General features: G+C 44.8%; 2 non-coding genes across 2 annotated transcripts; both read right to left on the bottom strand.

The window, feature by feature from the left end:
* On the bottom strand, positions 1-300 carry LOC146854601 (signal recognition particle RNA). Its single transcript, XR_014981746.1, has one exon.
* A 3,421-nt stretch (positions 301-3,721) lies between these two features.
* On the bottom strand, positions 3,722-4,007 carry LOC146854600 (signal recognition particle RNA). Its single transcript, XR_014958910.1, has one exon.
* Positions 4,008-13,586: the final 9,579 nt, after the last annotated feature.

Genomic DNA, 13,586 nt, shown 5'->3' with positions numbered 1-13,586 from the left:
GAGAGGCTAGGTCTCACTATTTTGCTCAGGCTGTTTAACACGTACTGCTCACAGGTGCTGTCCTGCTACCAATGGGCATGGAAGCTTTGGCCTGCTCTGTTTCCAGCCTGGGTCAGTGCACCTCTCGTTACACAACCTGAAATTCTAGAGCTCCCTCTAGAACACCATATTGATGCACAATGCAGCATGGACACCTGATCAACACAGCTGAGTGCAGCCCAGAACCCCATAGCTCAAGCAATCCACAAGCCTCTGCCTCCCAAGTAACTAGGACAACAGGCACACACCACCTTGCCCGGCAAACACTGCAGCTGTCCTAATGATGAAATGCATTCCATAAGTAAGGATAATGATAAAGTAAGGTGGAATGAATTGATGGTTTACCAACCATGTTTCAAGAAAATCAATTTCACTATCCTTCAAAGAAAGGAAAAAAATGTCTTATCAAGAAGCAGTGTGAATATGGGAAGGGCCTTTAAAAAAGATGTGGAGTTTCCTAAAGTAAAAAAGAGGGTTGAACTGATTGAAGGGAGAGAGGAAGTAGGGTCGGAAAGATTGTGACGGGGAAGTGAATACAACATAAATACTAGTATTTAGAGAGTGAGAGACAGGTAGAGGGACAGAAGGGAAAGGAGAGTGAGAGTGAGAGTGAGAGAGAAGAGCCAGGTTAGGGCTGAGTTTCTCTTTATCTGCCAGTGACTCCCTGTAGAAGCTTGCCGGCACAATTTAGGCTGTCCTGTAGGCATCCCTTGTTATGCCGAGCCAGCCAATATTGAGAAAAATAGCATGGTTTACAATGATGGAACTCGTCTGCAACATCGGAAGTTTTAAAGTAGTATGGAGTGGGAGGGCTAGAAGAGTTACCATAAAGAATGAATACACGTCATTCTGCTCTCTAGCCTCAACAGCTGCAAGAGAGGAACTCCTGCTGGCCAAGAAGACCAATGTCAGTTCAGCTTGAACAGGTGAAAGCATGCCTTATTCTGCAAAGGTATGAGATTACACTTTTGCGTCAGAGGTGGTCAGGGGCTATTGCACATTAGGAAACCGTTTATTGAGGTCCAGTTGGATTACTCTATCTTCTACCACCTCAAAATCAGCTGCTCATGCAGTGTTCTATACCGATGAGCTATTTTGGTCCTCCCTGCCCCTTCCAGCTAGTGGGTCCTCTGACTAGGGAAAGTGATTCGAACAGATTTGCATATCTTTTCATAGGAGACTTCTTGACTTATTTTATACTGTGCCAAATCAAGGTAGATTGAGTAATGATCTTGACAGACCTATATTGGAGAACTGCAGTGTGAGAAAGTGGCTCTGTATATACTGTTCCCAAATAGGTACAGGGTGTACAGAGTCCACAGTCCCCAGAGGTTTGGCAGAGGCTAAAGTTAGATATAACCTTACTCTCTAAAGTGGTAGCTTGGTCGAGCAGTAAGGCAGTATCAGAGGACAGTGTAAAGCATTTGTTGCACACGCTCAGTCAGCAAATGGTCTCACACACTCAATAACTGAACTCTAGGCCAATGGTTTATCTACAAAAAATATATGCTTGTTTTATTTTAGAACCAACAATAGGAATTAAAATATACTTTCTCAGAATGAGATGCTTTATATAAATACTTTTGCAATATGCAATTGACTTTTGTAGAAAGTTACAAGTGGTTGCAATAGGCAACCAAATTTTAAACACAATAATGCATTGAGCTCAATGGAAGTTTCAAATTCTTTGCAACAGATTACTTTTAGGATTACTTTTGGATTTCCAGGACTGGATCCTAGATTCAGTCCTGGGTCAGTACTTGGTATCAAGTGATAAAAGTCGACTTAATTACTGTGATGATTTTTAGACAATATTTTGCTATTTTAAAAGTTGACAGAAAATATTTCATAGAAAACAGTCTAAGATTCCCTATGGCAGAAAATTCAAGTTGCAGGTATAGTATGTTCTCGTTACTTTTGTAATCCAGTACTGGGTGCCTAGATTCAGTACTGGGACCTTTATCCAAAACAGGTAAGTAATTACGTTTTCAGAAATTATACGATTTTTAAAGAATATTTAAAGTTTGCAGAAATTGACACTTAGAAGAAATTTCACAGAAAAACAGTCAATGATTTCCTATGGGAGAAAATTGGGTTACTGGTAAGTACAGTTGTAAGTATTTTTCAGATTCAGTGCTGGGCACCAAGATCCAGCACTGGGAGCTCACCTAATAGCAGGTGAGTATTTTCGTTTTCGTTACTCGGCTGATTTTTGGTGAATATTTTAAGTTTTGAAAAGTCCACACTTGGAAGAAATTTCAGGAAAAACCAGTCAATGTTACCCTATGGAGAAGATTGAGTTATCGGTTTAAAGGTAAGTACTCGACTGGCAGAGTTAAGGTTCTGGGCATAGACTCAGGCGTCTCCCAGGGTCAGGTAGGTACAGTTGGTTCACTCTCAGCGGCACAAGGGCGGCCGGGTGCAGAGAGAGTTAGGCCCAATGTTATCCTATGAGAGGTAGGGGGGCCTTGGTTGGTGGCTGCTGACTAGCAGGCCACGTGGCTGTGGGAGCTGGGCTCCTGGTCACTTATCCAGGGCAAGTGGGGAAGTAGATAGATGTAGAGGTTGCACTGCCAGGGCCACTCGGACGGCTGGGTGCAGGGTGCTTTTGAGCATTCGGGCGCTCAATTGATTTGAATGGGAAATCTCTGGTTTAGAAAAAGACTGCAAGCTCGGGGACGAAGATTCTTCAGGTGCCACCACCACTTCGAGAGGTAAGTTGGGTAGTTGGGTAGTTGGAGGTAAGGTAGGTACCCCGGGATTGGGCACAGGGGGCCGCGGAGCGCCGGGTGCAGGGGTACCTTTTGGTGTCGGGAAATCTTACCCTCTGTTGATCGCGGTTGGGGGGGCACCTGGTTCTGAGGCTGCAGGCTTCTTCAGGAGTGTCGAGGGAGGTCCTTGGGTGTCGGACTCGGGGTCACAGTCGCTGTGGGGTCGTCCTTGTGGTCTTTGTTCACTCTGGCACAGGCCAGGCTTGGTGGGTGCAGAGTGTGAAGGGTTCGCGGTTCCGGGCTGCTGCCAGGGATTAGAAGTAGATTTGAGTAGAGCCTCTACTCATGGGAGTCCCAGGGGTTTAGAGTCAAAAGGTAGCCAGGTCCTCCAGGGATTGTGAGGTTGCTGGCCACAAGAGATGCCGGGTTGGAGCAGGAGCAGGTTCGAGGGTCGACAGGCCAGAGGCTCCAACGTTTGGGAGTTGCACAGCCCTCAGTCTTTTCATGTTTCGCTCAAAGAGTGAAGGGCCCTGTAATTTCTCCTTCTCATTCACATATGAAAAGAATGAGGGCTAATCAAAAAATGAATTAGAGCTGGACGTAGAAATGCAGCAGAAGGGCCAGCAAGCGCATTTCTAAGTTGCTCTATGAAGGATGCTTTTGTACTTGACAGATCAGTTTAATCCTACAGGTGCTCTAAAAGGAAGAATGCATTTGAGTCATCCTTGCTGAAAATCACAGAGCCATTTATTCTAGGTTGCACTGAGTTTTCAGTCCTCTCCGCCTGCTAGCTTGTTGTTGCAATATGTCTCAATTCTGGAGAATTGTCTACTATGCTGAAATGCGTGGCCCAGTTCAAATGTTCATCATATTTCCTGGAAAAATATCAAAAGGAAAACAAAGATTTGGTTTTGAGAAAATAATTTATTACACCTTGTAAAAATCAAAACTTTCACATTTGAGTCAAAAAAGAGAGGCTAGGTCTCACTATTTTGCTCACGCTGTTTAACACGTACTGCTCACAGGTGCTGTCCTGCTACCAATGGGCATGGAAGCTTTGGCCTGCTCTGTTTCCAGCCTGGGTCGGTGCACCTCTCGTTACACAACCTGAAATTCTAGAGCTCCCTCTAGAACACCATATTGATGCCCAATGCAGCATGGACACCTGATCAACACAGCTGAGTGCAGCCCAGAACCCCTGAGCTCAAGCAATCCACAAGCCTCTGCTGTTGTAGGGATTCTGCGTATGCACAGAACTATGCGCAGGAAACCAGAACCTTAGAGAATTGTGGTGTACCAGAAACTCCCCTCAGAACTAAGAACCCCTTATCCGACTAGCTTAGTGTCACATTCGTTATCCGAGATTTAGCTCGGCGGTCCCAATGTATAGACAACCCAGAACATGCGACTTAGTTATTCTCAGGAATGGTGTGAACCCGAAATACCCGTTTGCACATATATATCAGTCCACAACAGAATAACTAAGACACAGTAAAGTTTAAAGAATTTATTCATAAACCTCGAGTCCTGTTATACTGTACTTTGGCTAACATAAGCAGACAAATGGTTAAGATCATTACCATTAACATTGTTACAATTCCATAGAAAATGAAAGGAGCGATCATATTAATAATGACAGTGGAAAACAACCACCCTCCTTTCTCTAGCAACTAATAAAATATTATTAGACTATTAGAAGGTCTCATAGGCTTGCATAGGGGACCCCATACCGTATAGATCAGCTTAGATGGATCACATCACAGGATCAGCTCAGTGTTCTCTGCAACAGCTCTTCTATCGAATGCCTAACAATATGCTGCGCTGTAATATTAAAGCCCTCAACTTTCTGGTATTTGCAGCTGCGTGCATGTTGTGACTAAACAGTGGTATGATCACCCTGAACACAATCAGCCGGCACCGTCTAGTGTCCTAGAACAGTTCTTTACTCGATGTACAGACCAAGGGCACTAACAACTGTTAAGGATGTATAAATAACATTCACTTGAGACAAGAGCGAGTCTGCATTTCTCAAATGAATAACATGTAACAACAGTGTTGGGTGCAAAGGCAGCAAAAGCAACAAGATGGCTTTCCAACAGCTAACGTGATTTAGCTAACTTAGCACTTGTAAATAGGGAGTGGCCTAAAACCACGTGACATCCCCCTTTGATCGAACCACTGTACAACCAGGGGAGAATATTTTAGCAGAACGCAGAGTTCAAGACCAACGATGCAGACTAAAGAGCTTGAAATATGAGTTCTGAAAAAGAGAGAGAAAAAGTTTCGAAGAAAAGATAGTGGCGAAAAAAATGTAAAGAAACAATCCATCGTCCAGAAAGGCTAACGATCGTTTGTGAGAAGATAGAAAAAAAAAATTCACTCCATTGAACTCGCCATCCGGCAATCAATTCAGGAAAGTATAAGCAGCATATGCAGCCGCAGCTTCCAGTAGAAAATCATTTGAAACATCCGCAAAATTGGCTGTCATCCAATTCAGCAAAGAAAAACAACACACGTGTTCCACAGGGAAATGAGCATCAAGCACTTCATGTGGACAAGAAGCAGGCATCTCGATGTAACTTCGTGCCAGGAAGTCAACTGCTGCTTTCTCGATATCCCATAATCCAAGGACTCCATGCGCCGCACCCAAGGCCATAAACCCGACTCCAGAACAGTCAAACTCATGAACCACTAAGGGATACATCAGTTGATCAAAATCCAGGTCAGGTGACACCAAGTTTGACAGACACATATCCAGAGCCCATTGGAACGGACATTCGAGACAGTGAAAGACAGGCTGTACACACGTGAAAAACGGGAACCGGAAGGATAATCCATAAGCGACACTCAAGGTAGCTAGTGGTAAAGTCCCATAGGATTCCCACATCCGGCTACGCAGATGGAACAGACTGAATCCGTGGTCTAGTAGCGCAAGTCGTGCATCCATAGAGTAGAGCGCAGACCAACAGGAGTATGCCAGCAATTAATGCGAGAATCAGAGGAAACCCTCCGAAAACCCCAGAAAAAATAGAATGGAAAATAGTCGGTATTATACCAAAGATAGACTGGAAAGACGTCACAAGGCCAGAGCCTACCATTTAAAAAAAATGGACCAGACCAGTCGTAGAAGAAGCATTGAAGATAGCGTGTATTAATGTGCCAAAATGTAGGGGGAGGTCAGTATTCAACAGAGCTTGAACTTCCGTGCGAGTGTTCGCCACATGAAGGAGAAATGTTTCACGTGACGAAGTCAACGCAACCTCCTTTTGAGACAAAAGAGCCCTTATTCTGCTCATCCTATTGAACTCTGCTTTCAAGGTCGGAATCGTCGGCCAGATGGATATATCCAGTCGGCCTTGCGGGGGTGGGAAAAGCACGTTATTACAGCAAACTACCCTTCGTGAAACTGAAACAATATAGGGAATTCCAGCTAACATCCCACAGCAAGCCTCACTATTTAGAAGCAGATAACTACCATTAGCAAGCAGCGTAAATGACGGCGTTATAACTGGCACAGGAATGCCCTTCAATAAGCAAGCTAAATTAGGTGCATTCATATTACACGATCCATGTAATTGGATATGTCTACACACTACTGAATGATCAGGAGCAGTCGTACACTCCTCACCCTTCAAATAAACTTCTTTGCCGTCTCTCTCACATCGATATGTAAATGGGAGAGACCAGACTTCATGCAAGAAAGCAGAACCCAGTCTTTCATATCTGCCTAAGGCATAATGTTTCATGCACAAACTAAACCTATACATAGAAATTGGTAGAGTTACCATCCCATGTATAAGCCACACAGCATAATCATACTCAGCAACAGAAAAAGGCAAAGGTTCTAACTTTTCTATATGTAGTAGTGAATACGTAGCATCTTTCATGGACATGAATTGCTGCTTTGCTGTCAGATTAAATGGGCGGAATAAAGAAGAAATATTCATGTAATCCCAAGGTACTTTCCCCGCCTTTAACGTCTGCAAAGTCCAGGCAAATTGCATAATCGAACGTAATTGATTTTGACCATGATACAACACAGACACATCTTCCTGGACAATATCTACAACAGATGAAACAATGTTATCCAATGTATATATTCTTGAAGATAAGGTATTAATACTATTATCTATTACTGCCAATACTTTTTCCATATTGGCCTGATCAATAGCACGGAGCCTGGAAGCAGCCTCAATCTGTGACAACTTCCAAACCTCGTTGTAAACAGCATACACCCATCTTTTGGATCTTCCCAATGCGGGATCTTTAACAAAATCATTCAAATCAATTTTGTCATGCAAACGTGACAAGTGAAATTTAACTGAATCTAATGTGGAATGTTGCAACCATGACTGACACAATTTACCCACCGAGTAAGTAGTGACAGTGTGTGAGGACAAAAAACGAGGGTCTACTCTATCCTGTATATACCCGGGAATCAACCCCAAAAATCTACGTTGACAGGTATCCGAACTCTTCTGCCATACCAACCAACCTTTAAGGTCCAATGCACTAATATTAAAGGTGGAATTGGAAATAAAAGACTTTAACATAGTAAGGGACAGATCTGTGTGATTCTCCCAACCAGGATAAGCACCCAGATCCGGGATTGAGGGGGAATTTAATTTTTTAGAAATAGCCAATCCAAAACAGGTTGTCTGAAAAATTGTGGAATTCAAAAATAACATGTGGTTTGGGATGAGGCAGGCACGGTGTAAAGCTTCTGTGCCTTGTACTTGCCAAGACTTAGTTCCCCAAACCGATTTGAGATCAATAGCATCTTTCCAAACGTCATACCCTCCAATTGCCAAATCGTCCATAAAGGACTTGGAAAACAACAATTTAGTGTGTGTCAAACGCACCTTTGAAATAGGTTCATCCCTAAGTTTAAAATAAAAGGATGCATTATTTGATACACCGAAATCCGAAAAATATGAAAATTTGTCAACCAATGTTTTTGAACTACCAATCATCGGGGCAGGGCAATGTTCCCACTGAGTAAAGTTGACTAAACTACGAAATGTGTTAGCCCTATGAAGAAAATGAGTACCATAATGTTGATAACAAAACTGCTCTGCATAGTTTTCAGTATTCAAATACAAATCCTCAGCATCAAATGCGGCATAGTATTTCAAATCAGAAAACAGTGTCTCTATGGTTTTTACATCCCAATCATCAGACCTAATATTCTGTTTAACCACATCACCCATAGAAACACGATACACAGATGGTACATTAATCACTTCCGTGGGCCCATGAATTTGAAATTTAACTGCATCCCATGCTATTCCATCACGGACAGGCCAGGCGGTGATATTCACAAAAGTCTGGTCCCTCTTCATGATGTGCGACGATGAATGTGGAGCCCAAGTTCCATTAATTAATCTAATTGTAGAACGTTCACTCAGGTAGTGTCCATTTATCAGCCTAAAAAACACCACCACAAAACCAATGGACATGAACAAAAAAATGCAAATGAGCACCAGCCAAATGTAAATCCAGGGGGGAACCAAAAATTGTCTCTTGAACCAGGCAAAAAATTTTTAAAATTTGGAAGGGGCAGTGGAAGTCAATGATTCAGTTCCAAAGGAAGAATTAGACTGGACAATGTCAGTTGAATTTAAAAGGGGCAAAGGGACGTCAGCAGGATAAGAATACTCAGCATCATCATGCAAAGCACCATCCGCAGGTGAAACAGCAGAATCAGAAAGTACTTGCATTTCAATGGCAACCTCAGGCACGAATGCAGATGGTGGCACCACAACAGCACTGCGCATCATTGAAGGGCAAGAAACTGAAGGTGTCAGACTATGGAGTATCGGCCACCCTGTGTAGCTTGACATTGTCAACTGAAATGTACCTGTTGTCTCTGTGACCAGGAAGTGGAGGCAAAACAATTGTGCGGGTACCCTCAACTTCAAGCACCGGCACTGGTGCACGATAAGAGGGGCCAAACTCCTTCTTCTTCTCCACCTTCTCACGGACCAGATCACCAACTCGGGGTAGCCAGCCGACTACCGGAATCTGAAGTCCAGCCTCGGTCGCAGAGGATATGTGCTCTTTTGCTAGAGTGTCTCTTGTTTCTTGAAGATTCTGTAAGACAGTACAGTGGTCATCTAAGTCAAAAGGCGCGGCCGCCGCCGCCATGTCGAGACCCTCAAGGTCTGGGACAAACATTCGAACTCCGAAGAGCATCATGTACGGGGTCCTCCCACCCAGAGACCTTCTAGGGAGATTATTAAGTGCACGTTGGACGTCATACAAATGAGCTAGCCAGTTTTTGCCAGTACCTAACACCCTGGCTGTCAATGATTGCTTTAGGTCACGGTTCATTCGTTCCACAACACTATTGCCCTCAGGCCGGTATGGAGACGAAAATTTGACTTGGACCCCCAAACTTCTCATAGCTTCTTTGTAAGCCTTATAGGCGAACGCAGGGCCCTGATCAGAGTGAAGGGTGCCACATGCAAAACTCCCTATAAAGACACGCAATGCTTTGATGACAGTCCGGGCGTCAGCACTCCTGTGTGGCCACACCCAAAGAAAACGTGTGCACGAATCTACTGCAACCAAGATATACTTGTACGCAGTGTCAGAGGAAAAAGGACCGCAGTGATCTAAATAAACACACGCTAGTGGTTGATTAGATATATGCAGCTGCGTTTGTGGTGGTCGCACCACCGTAGATGGCTTTATTTGTTGGCAAATACCACAATTGAAGACATAAGTCCGCGTATGTTTGTACAAACCGTACCACCAATAACGCTGTTGCAACAGTGACACAGTTGCGGACACTCCGGCGTGCGCAGACGCAACACCCTCGTGCGCAGCTTGTACCAATGCAGGCCTGCAGTCCGAATTGGGAATAACCCTATCCCCAACATCATTAATCCTCACTAACGGGACGTTATCAGGACTTAAGTGATAATGGTATCGAGAAGGGAAACCTCTAGGGAAGTTTGTCCCAGTCTCTGATGCAGCAATAGCTGCCAAGATGTCATCATCGATCTTACTTTTGGATCTTGTAACCGCTGCTACTAAGTATGTTGCTACTGCTGTTTTAGCTGCCTCGTCAGCCAAACTGTTACCGACAGCATGGACGCCAACTCGTTGGTGACCAAGAGTGTGAATAACACTCACAAGGGGTAGACTGCCTTTTAGTTCAGCCACCCTAGCCCAAAGCGTTTTATGCTTCACTGTGCTACCTTTTGAATCACGAAAACCATTCGTGATCCAAAACAACAGATTGTCGTTGTAAGACAGAACACAATAGTATGAATCACTCACTATAAGAGTTGTGACTCTGTAATCAGCAAACTCCAGTGCAAGCACCAGAGCTCTAAGCTCCGCCAATTGTGCGGTACAATCACCCAAAGTCTGCGTATGCACCGCATCCTGAATGAATTCTCCATTCACGAAAGTACCAACAACAATTGCGCAAGCCGCTGAATAAGCGTGCCTTGATCCAGTTGCGGGCTGCGCGGACCCATCAGTGTATATGACGCAATTGAACTCCTCCAAAGGGCGCAATGTAAGTGGAGCCGGATGAACTAATTCATACTCCAAACTCTCTTGAGTCTGTAGTCCTGCGTCAAAAATGTATTTGACGTCACCACCTTGGATGCAAAGCTTTAGAATTCGGCACACTTGCTTTAGTGACTGCCTCTAGGGCAGGAAATGGTGTCACCACCATCATGCGTTTCCCCTGCGATAGCGCTCGTTCTTTCAGGATTGCTATCTGAACCGCTGTCAAAACCTTTTCGACAGTGGAGAAACGCATTTCAGCCGAAGTATATAAATGAGATTTGTAAGCAATGGGGACAGTGTCTCCTTCATTGTATGTTAAGTATGTGAACCCCTCCACACCCGGTACAATTCTAATGACCAGGTTTGTGTGGTTATCACGAGTTTGTAAATATTTCGCAGTAAGAAGGTCAGACTGCAAAGAGTGTAATGCAGCCGAATGTTCTGGCAGCCAGCAAGATTTGGTAAAAGTAGGTTGTACCAAGGCATATAGTGTCTTGATACGCTGGGCATATTCAGGAATGTAGGTACGACCGAAATTCAGAAAGCCCAGCAAAGATTGTAGTTGTTTCAGTGTCGTAGGGATACGAAGGCGTGCGCATTTCTCAAGGAACTGCGGAGCCAAGCCTCGACCCTCATTATTGAGTTCGTACCCCAGGAATAAAACTGTGTATTCGGCAATGTGGGACTTCTTAAAGTTAAACTTGTAACCAAAATCCGCAAACATAGTAATTATGTTGTCCACGCGAGCAAGGTGTGGAAGCAACTCGTCGTCTGTTAAGTATATGTCATCAACGTACGAGTACGCCTCCGGGTCTACCATCTCTAAGAGAGAGACCACACGGGCAGCAAATACCCCAGGACTATTTTTATAGCCCATTGGTAGCCTTTTGAACACTTTTTGTTTACCACCCGAAGTAAAAGCGGTCCACTCATAACTATGAGGGGATATGTTATGGCAATAAAAGCCATTGGACAAGTCGAGTGTGGTTTTGAACCTTTTTCTCACAAGACTATCTACGAGAGCTGAACTATGGGTATTTTGCACCGCACAATTCCGGCAGTGCGAGTTTAAGTGCCGGTAATCCAAAACTAGGCGGTACGATCCGTCAGGCTTCGTTACAGTGAATAAAGGATTATTCATGGATGACACACACGTTTCAATTACTCCCTGATATTCCAATTGTTCAAGGATAGCCGCGACGTGAGACCTAGCCTCACGTCGCATAGGGTATTGGGGTTGAGGCTGGGGGTCGGACCGCAATGGCAATTCATGGAGGGTAGAACTTTTATCCCACCCCACCTGATTACGATACAACGCAGGTGCAAGCACCCGCGCCCACTCCTCGGCCAACTTCTTAGACTCCTCCTTGGGCACTACGTGTCCAAAAGAAGGAAGAATGACTTCTTCCCCCCTTGGAGCGTTTAGAACGAAAGCCGGGGGCCAATCTTTTTCCGCCAACAGTATATCATAGGTGGTCGTTAGATTATCCCAAAATACCGCGTTAATTTTGCGTTGTATGTCACCCTCAATATTGAGGACTACGTCAAATAATCTCTCTGGGGGGGCTACGCGAGTATCAGCAGTTTCTACTGTTACATAGATTTTAGTTGCTGTCGCCTCCAGAAATGGACGCAGTGCTCCCCGCACTACTGTAACTTCCGCCGCGCTGTCTAGCAGCGTCAAAGCCCATTTCATGTTCAGAAGCTGTGTCCGCACCATCTGAGGCATACTTCGCTGAGATAGCAGCAACTTTCTTTTTCTGAAACGGAGGACGCGGACGTGCAGAATCCTCCTGCTTGCCTTTTACGTCCGCCTGTCGGGGCTGGTCACGTCCTTGAGCACTCCGACCTCTCCCACGGTCTCCGCCACCAAAGTGTGAAGCCGCTGATTCCTGTGAAGAACGAGGAGAGCGCTGGTCAGGAACCTGAAACCTATCAGGTGACTTAATACGAGAACGATCACGCAAATCATAAGTGCGTTCAACATATGCCTGAACTGGGGACGCCGGACGAGTCTCCTGTTTCTGTTGCTGTTTGTCTTGTTTTTTAGCTCGCCAATTTTGTTTTGGAAAGTTGGGTTTATCGTCTTTTGTAGACGAACTCACTTTAGTGTGCTGTACTACATCAGGAATTTTGATGACGGGTTTCACGCCTAGGGCACTACGTCCAACCATCCTATAGGCTTTTGCAATAACTTTTGCAAACTCCCTCGGCTTATCTTCTTCCGCAATTAGTTCCATCATGTTTCCCACTTGAAACTGCATGGCATCTCCTTTGAGATTTCCCATAATCATGGAACATACCACATCAAAGCTGTCGATAAGCCGCATTCCCAATTCAATAGCTGCTTCCGCACCATGGTCCTCCTGGACTTTCTTGATAACGGAAGGTAGTACCGACATAGACGTAGTGCCGAAGCACTTCGAATAGGTCGCGGCAAAGACCTTGCCCCAATTGTCACAATCGACAATGTCTGGGACTAGTTCTTTTGGAAAAGTAATAGTGAGTATCCTGTGTTTATCCACAGAACTAGTGTTAGGAAACACGGCTTCTAGTTGATCGAATTTTTCTGCAAGCCAATAAGGATACTCATCCTTATTTTGGGGACGCTTGCCAACAACCGCGTTTACCATTACAGGACTGATCACAACCGCATGATGGTGATCAGCCCCGTGTCCCACAACTGCAGGTGCCCCCACCTGTACAGTGCGCGACACATACTGCACTAACGCCCTATGGACCGTAATCAGGGTAGTGTGTAGTATACGTAAGCTATCCACTCCTACCGTCAGGTAGCGTGGATGAGGTGTATGTCCGGCCAGCACCGGCCAAGTAGCTCCTTCAATAGACAAAGGACCCAGTCTCGCCGGGGTGACCGTGTGGGGGAGGGCGCCATTAAACCAAATAGTGTGCTGCCAGGTTGAAATAGGGATTTCTAAAGCCATATATGGGGTATAACGTAGAGGCACCGGCGTGGCAGTGTATTTGTGGAATGTCTTATCGACATCTTCCACAGCCTCAAAGGTAACCCAAGAGTAAAACAACTCATAAGGGTAAGTGGCATTTGCACTAACGACAAACACCACTGCCCTCCCGTCATCAGGCACCCCATACGTCCTCAAATGAGCACGTAGAGACACCCTACTATGAGCGGGAATTTCTACCGCCATTAGGACTAAAAAGAAGATACAACGAGATCTTTAGTAGCACTTGGGCTTAGATTAGTGTAACCTTTTTTATTATCAAGCTTGAAAGAACCTATAGCCTAAAACCTAGGTAGGTTAAACCGTCACTCCCGTTATCCGGAAA

The sequence above is a fragment of the Triturus cristatus genome, chromosome 4_1, assembly GCF_964204655.1.
Source record: "Triturus cristatus chromosome 4_1, aTriCri1.1, whole genome shotgun sequence".
Taxonomy (NCBI): domain Eukaryota; kingdom Metazoa; phylum Chordata; class Amphibia; order Caudata; family Salamandridae; genus Triturus; species Triturus cristatus.
Note: the sequence above shows the minus strand (reverse complement) of the source record. Positions and strands in the feature narration are given on the sequence as shown.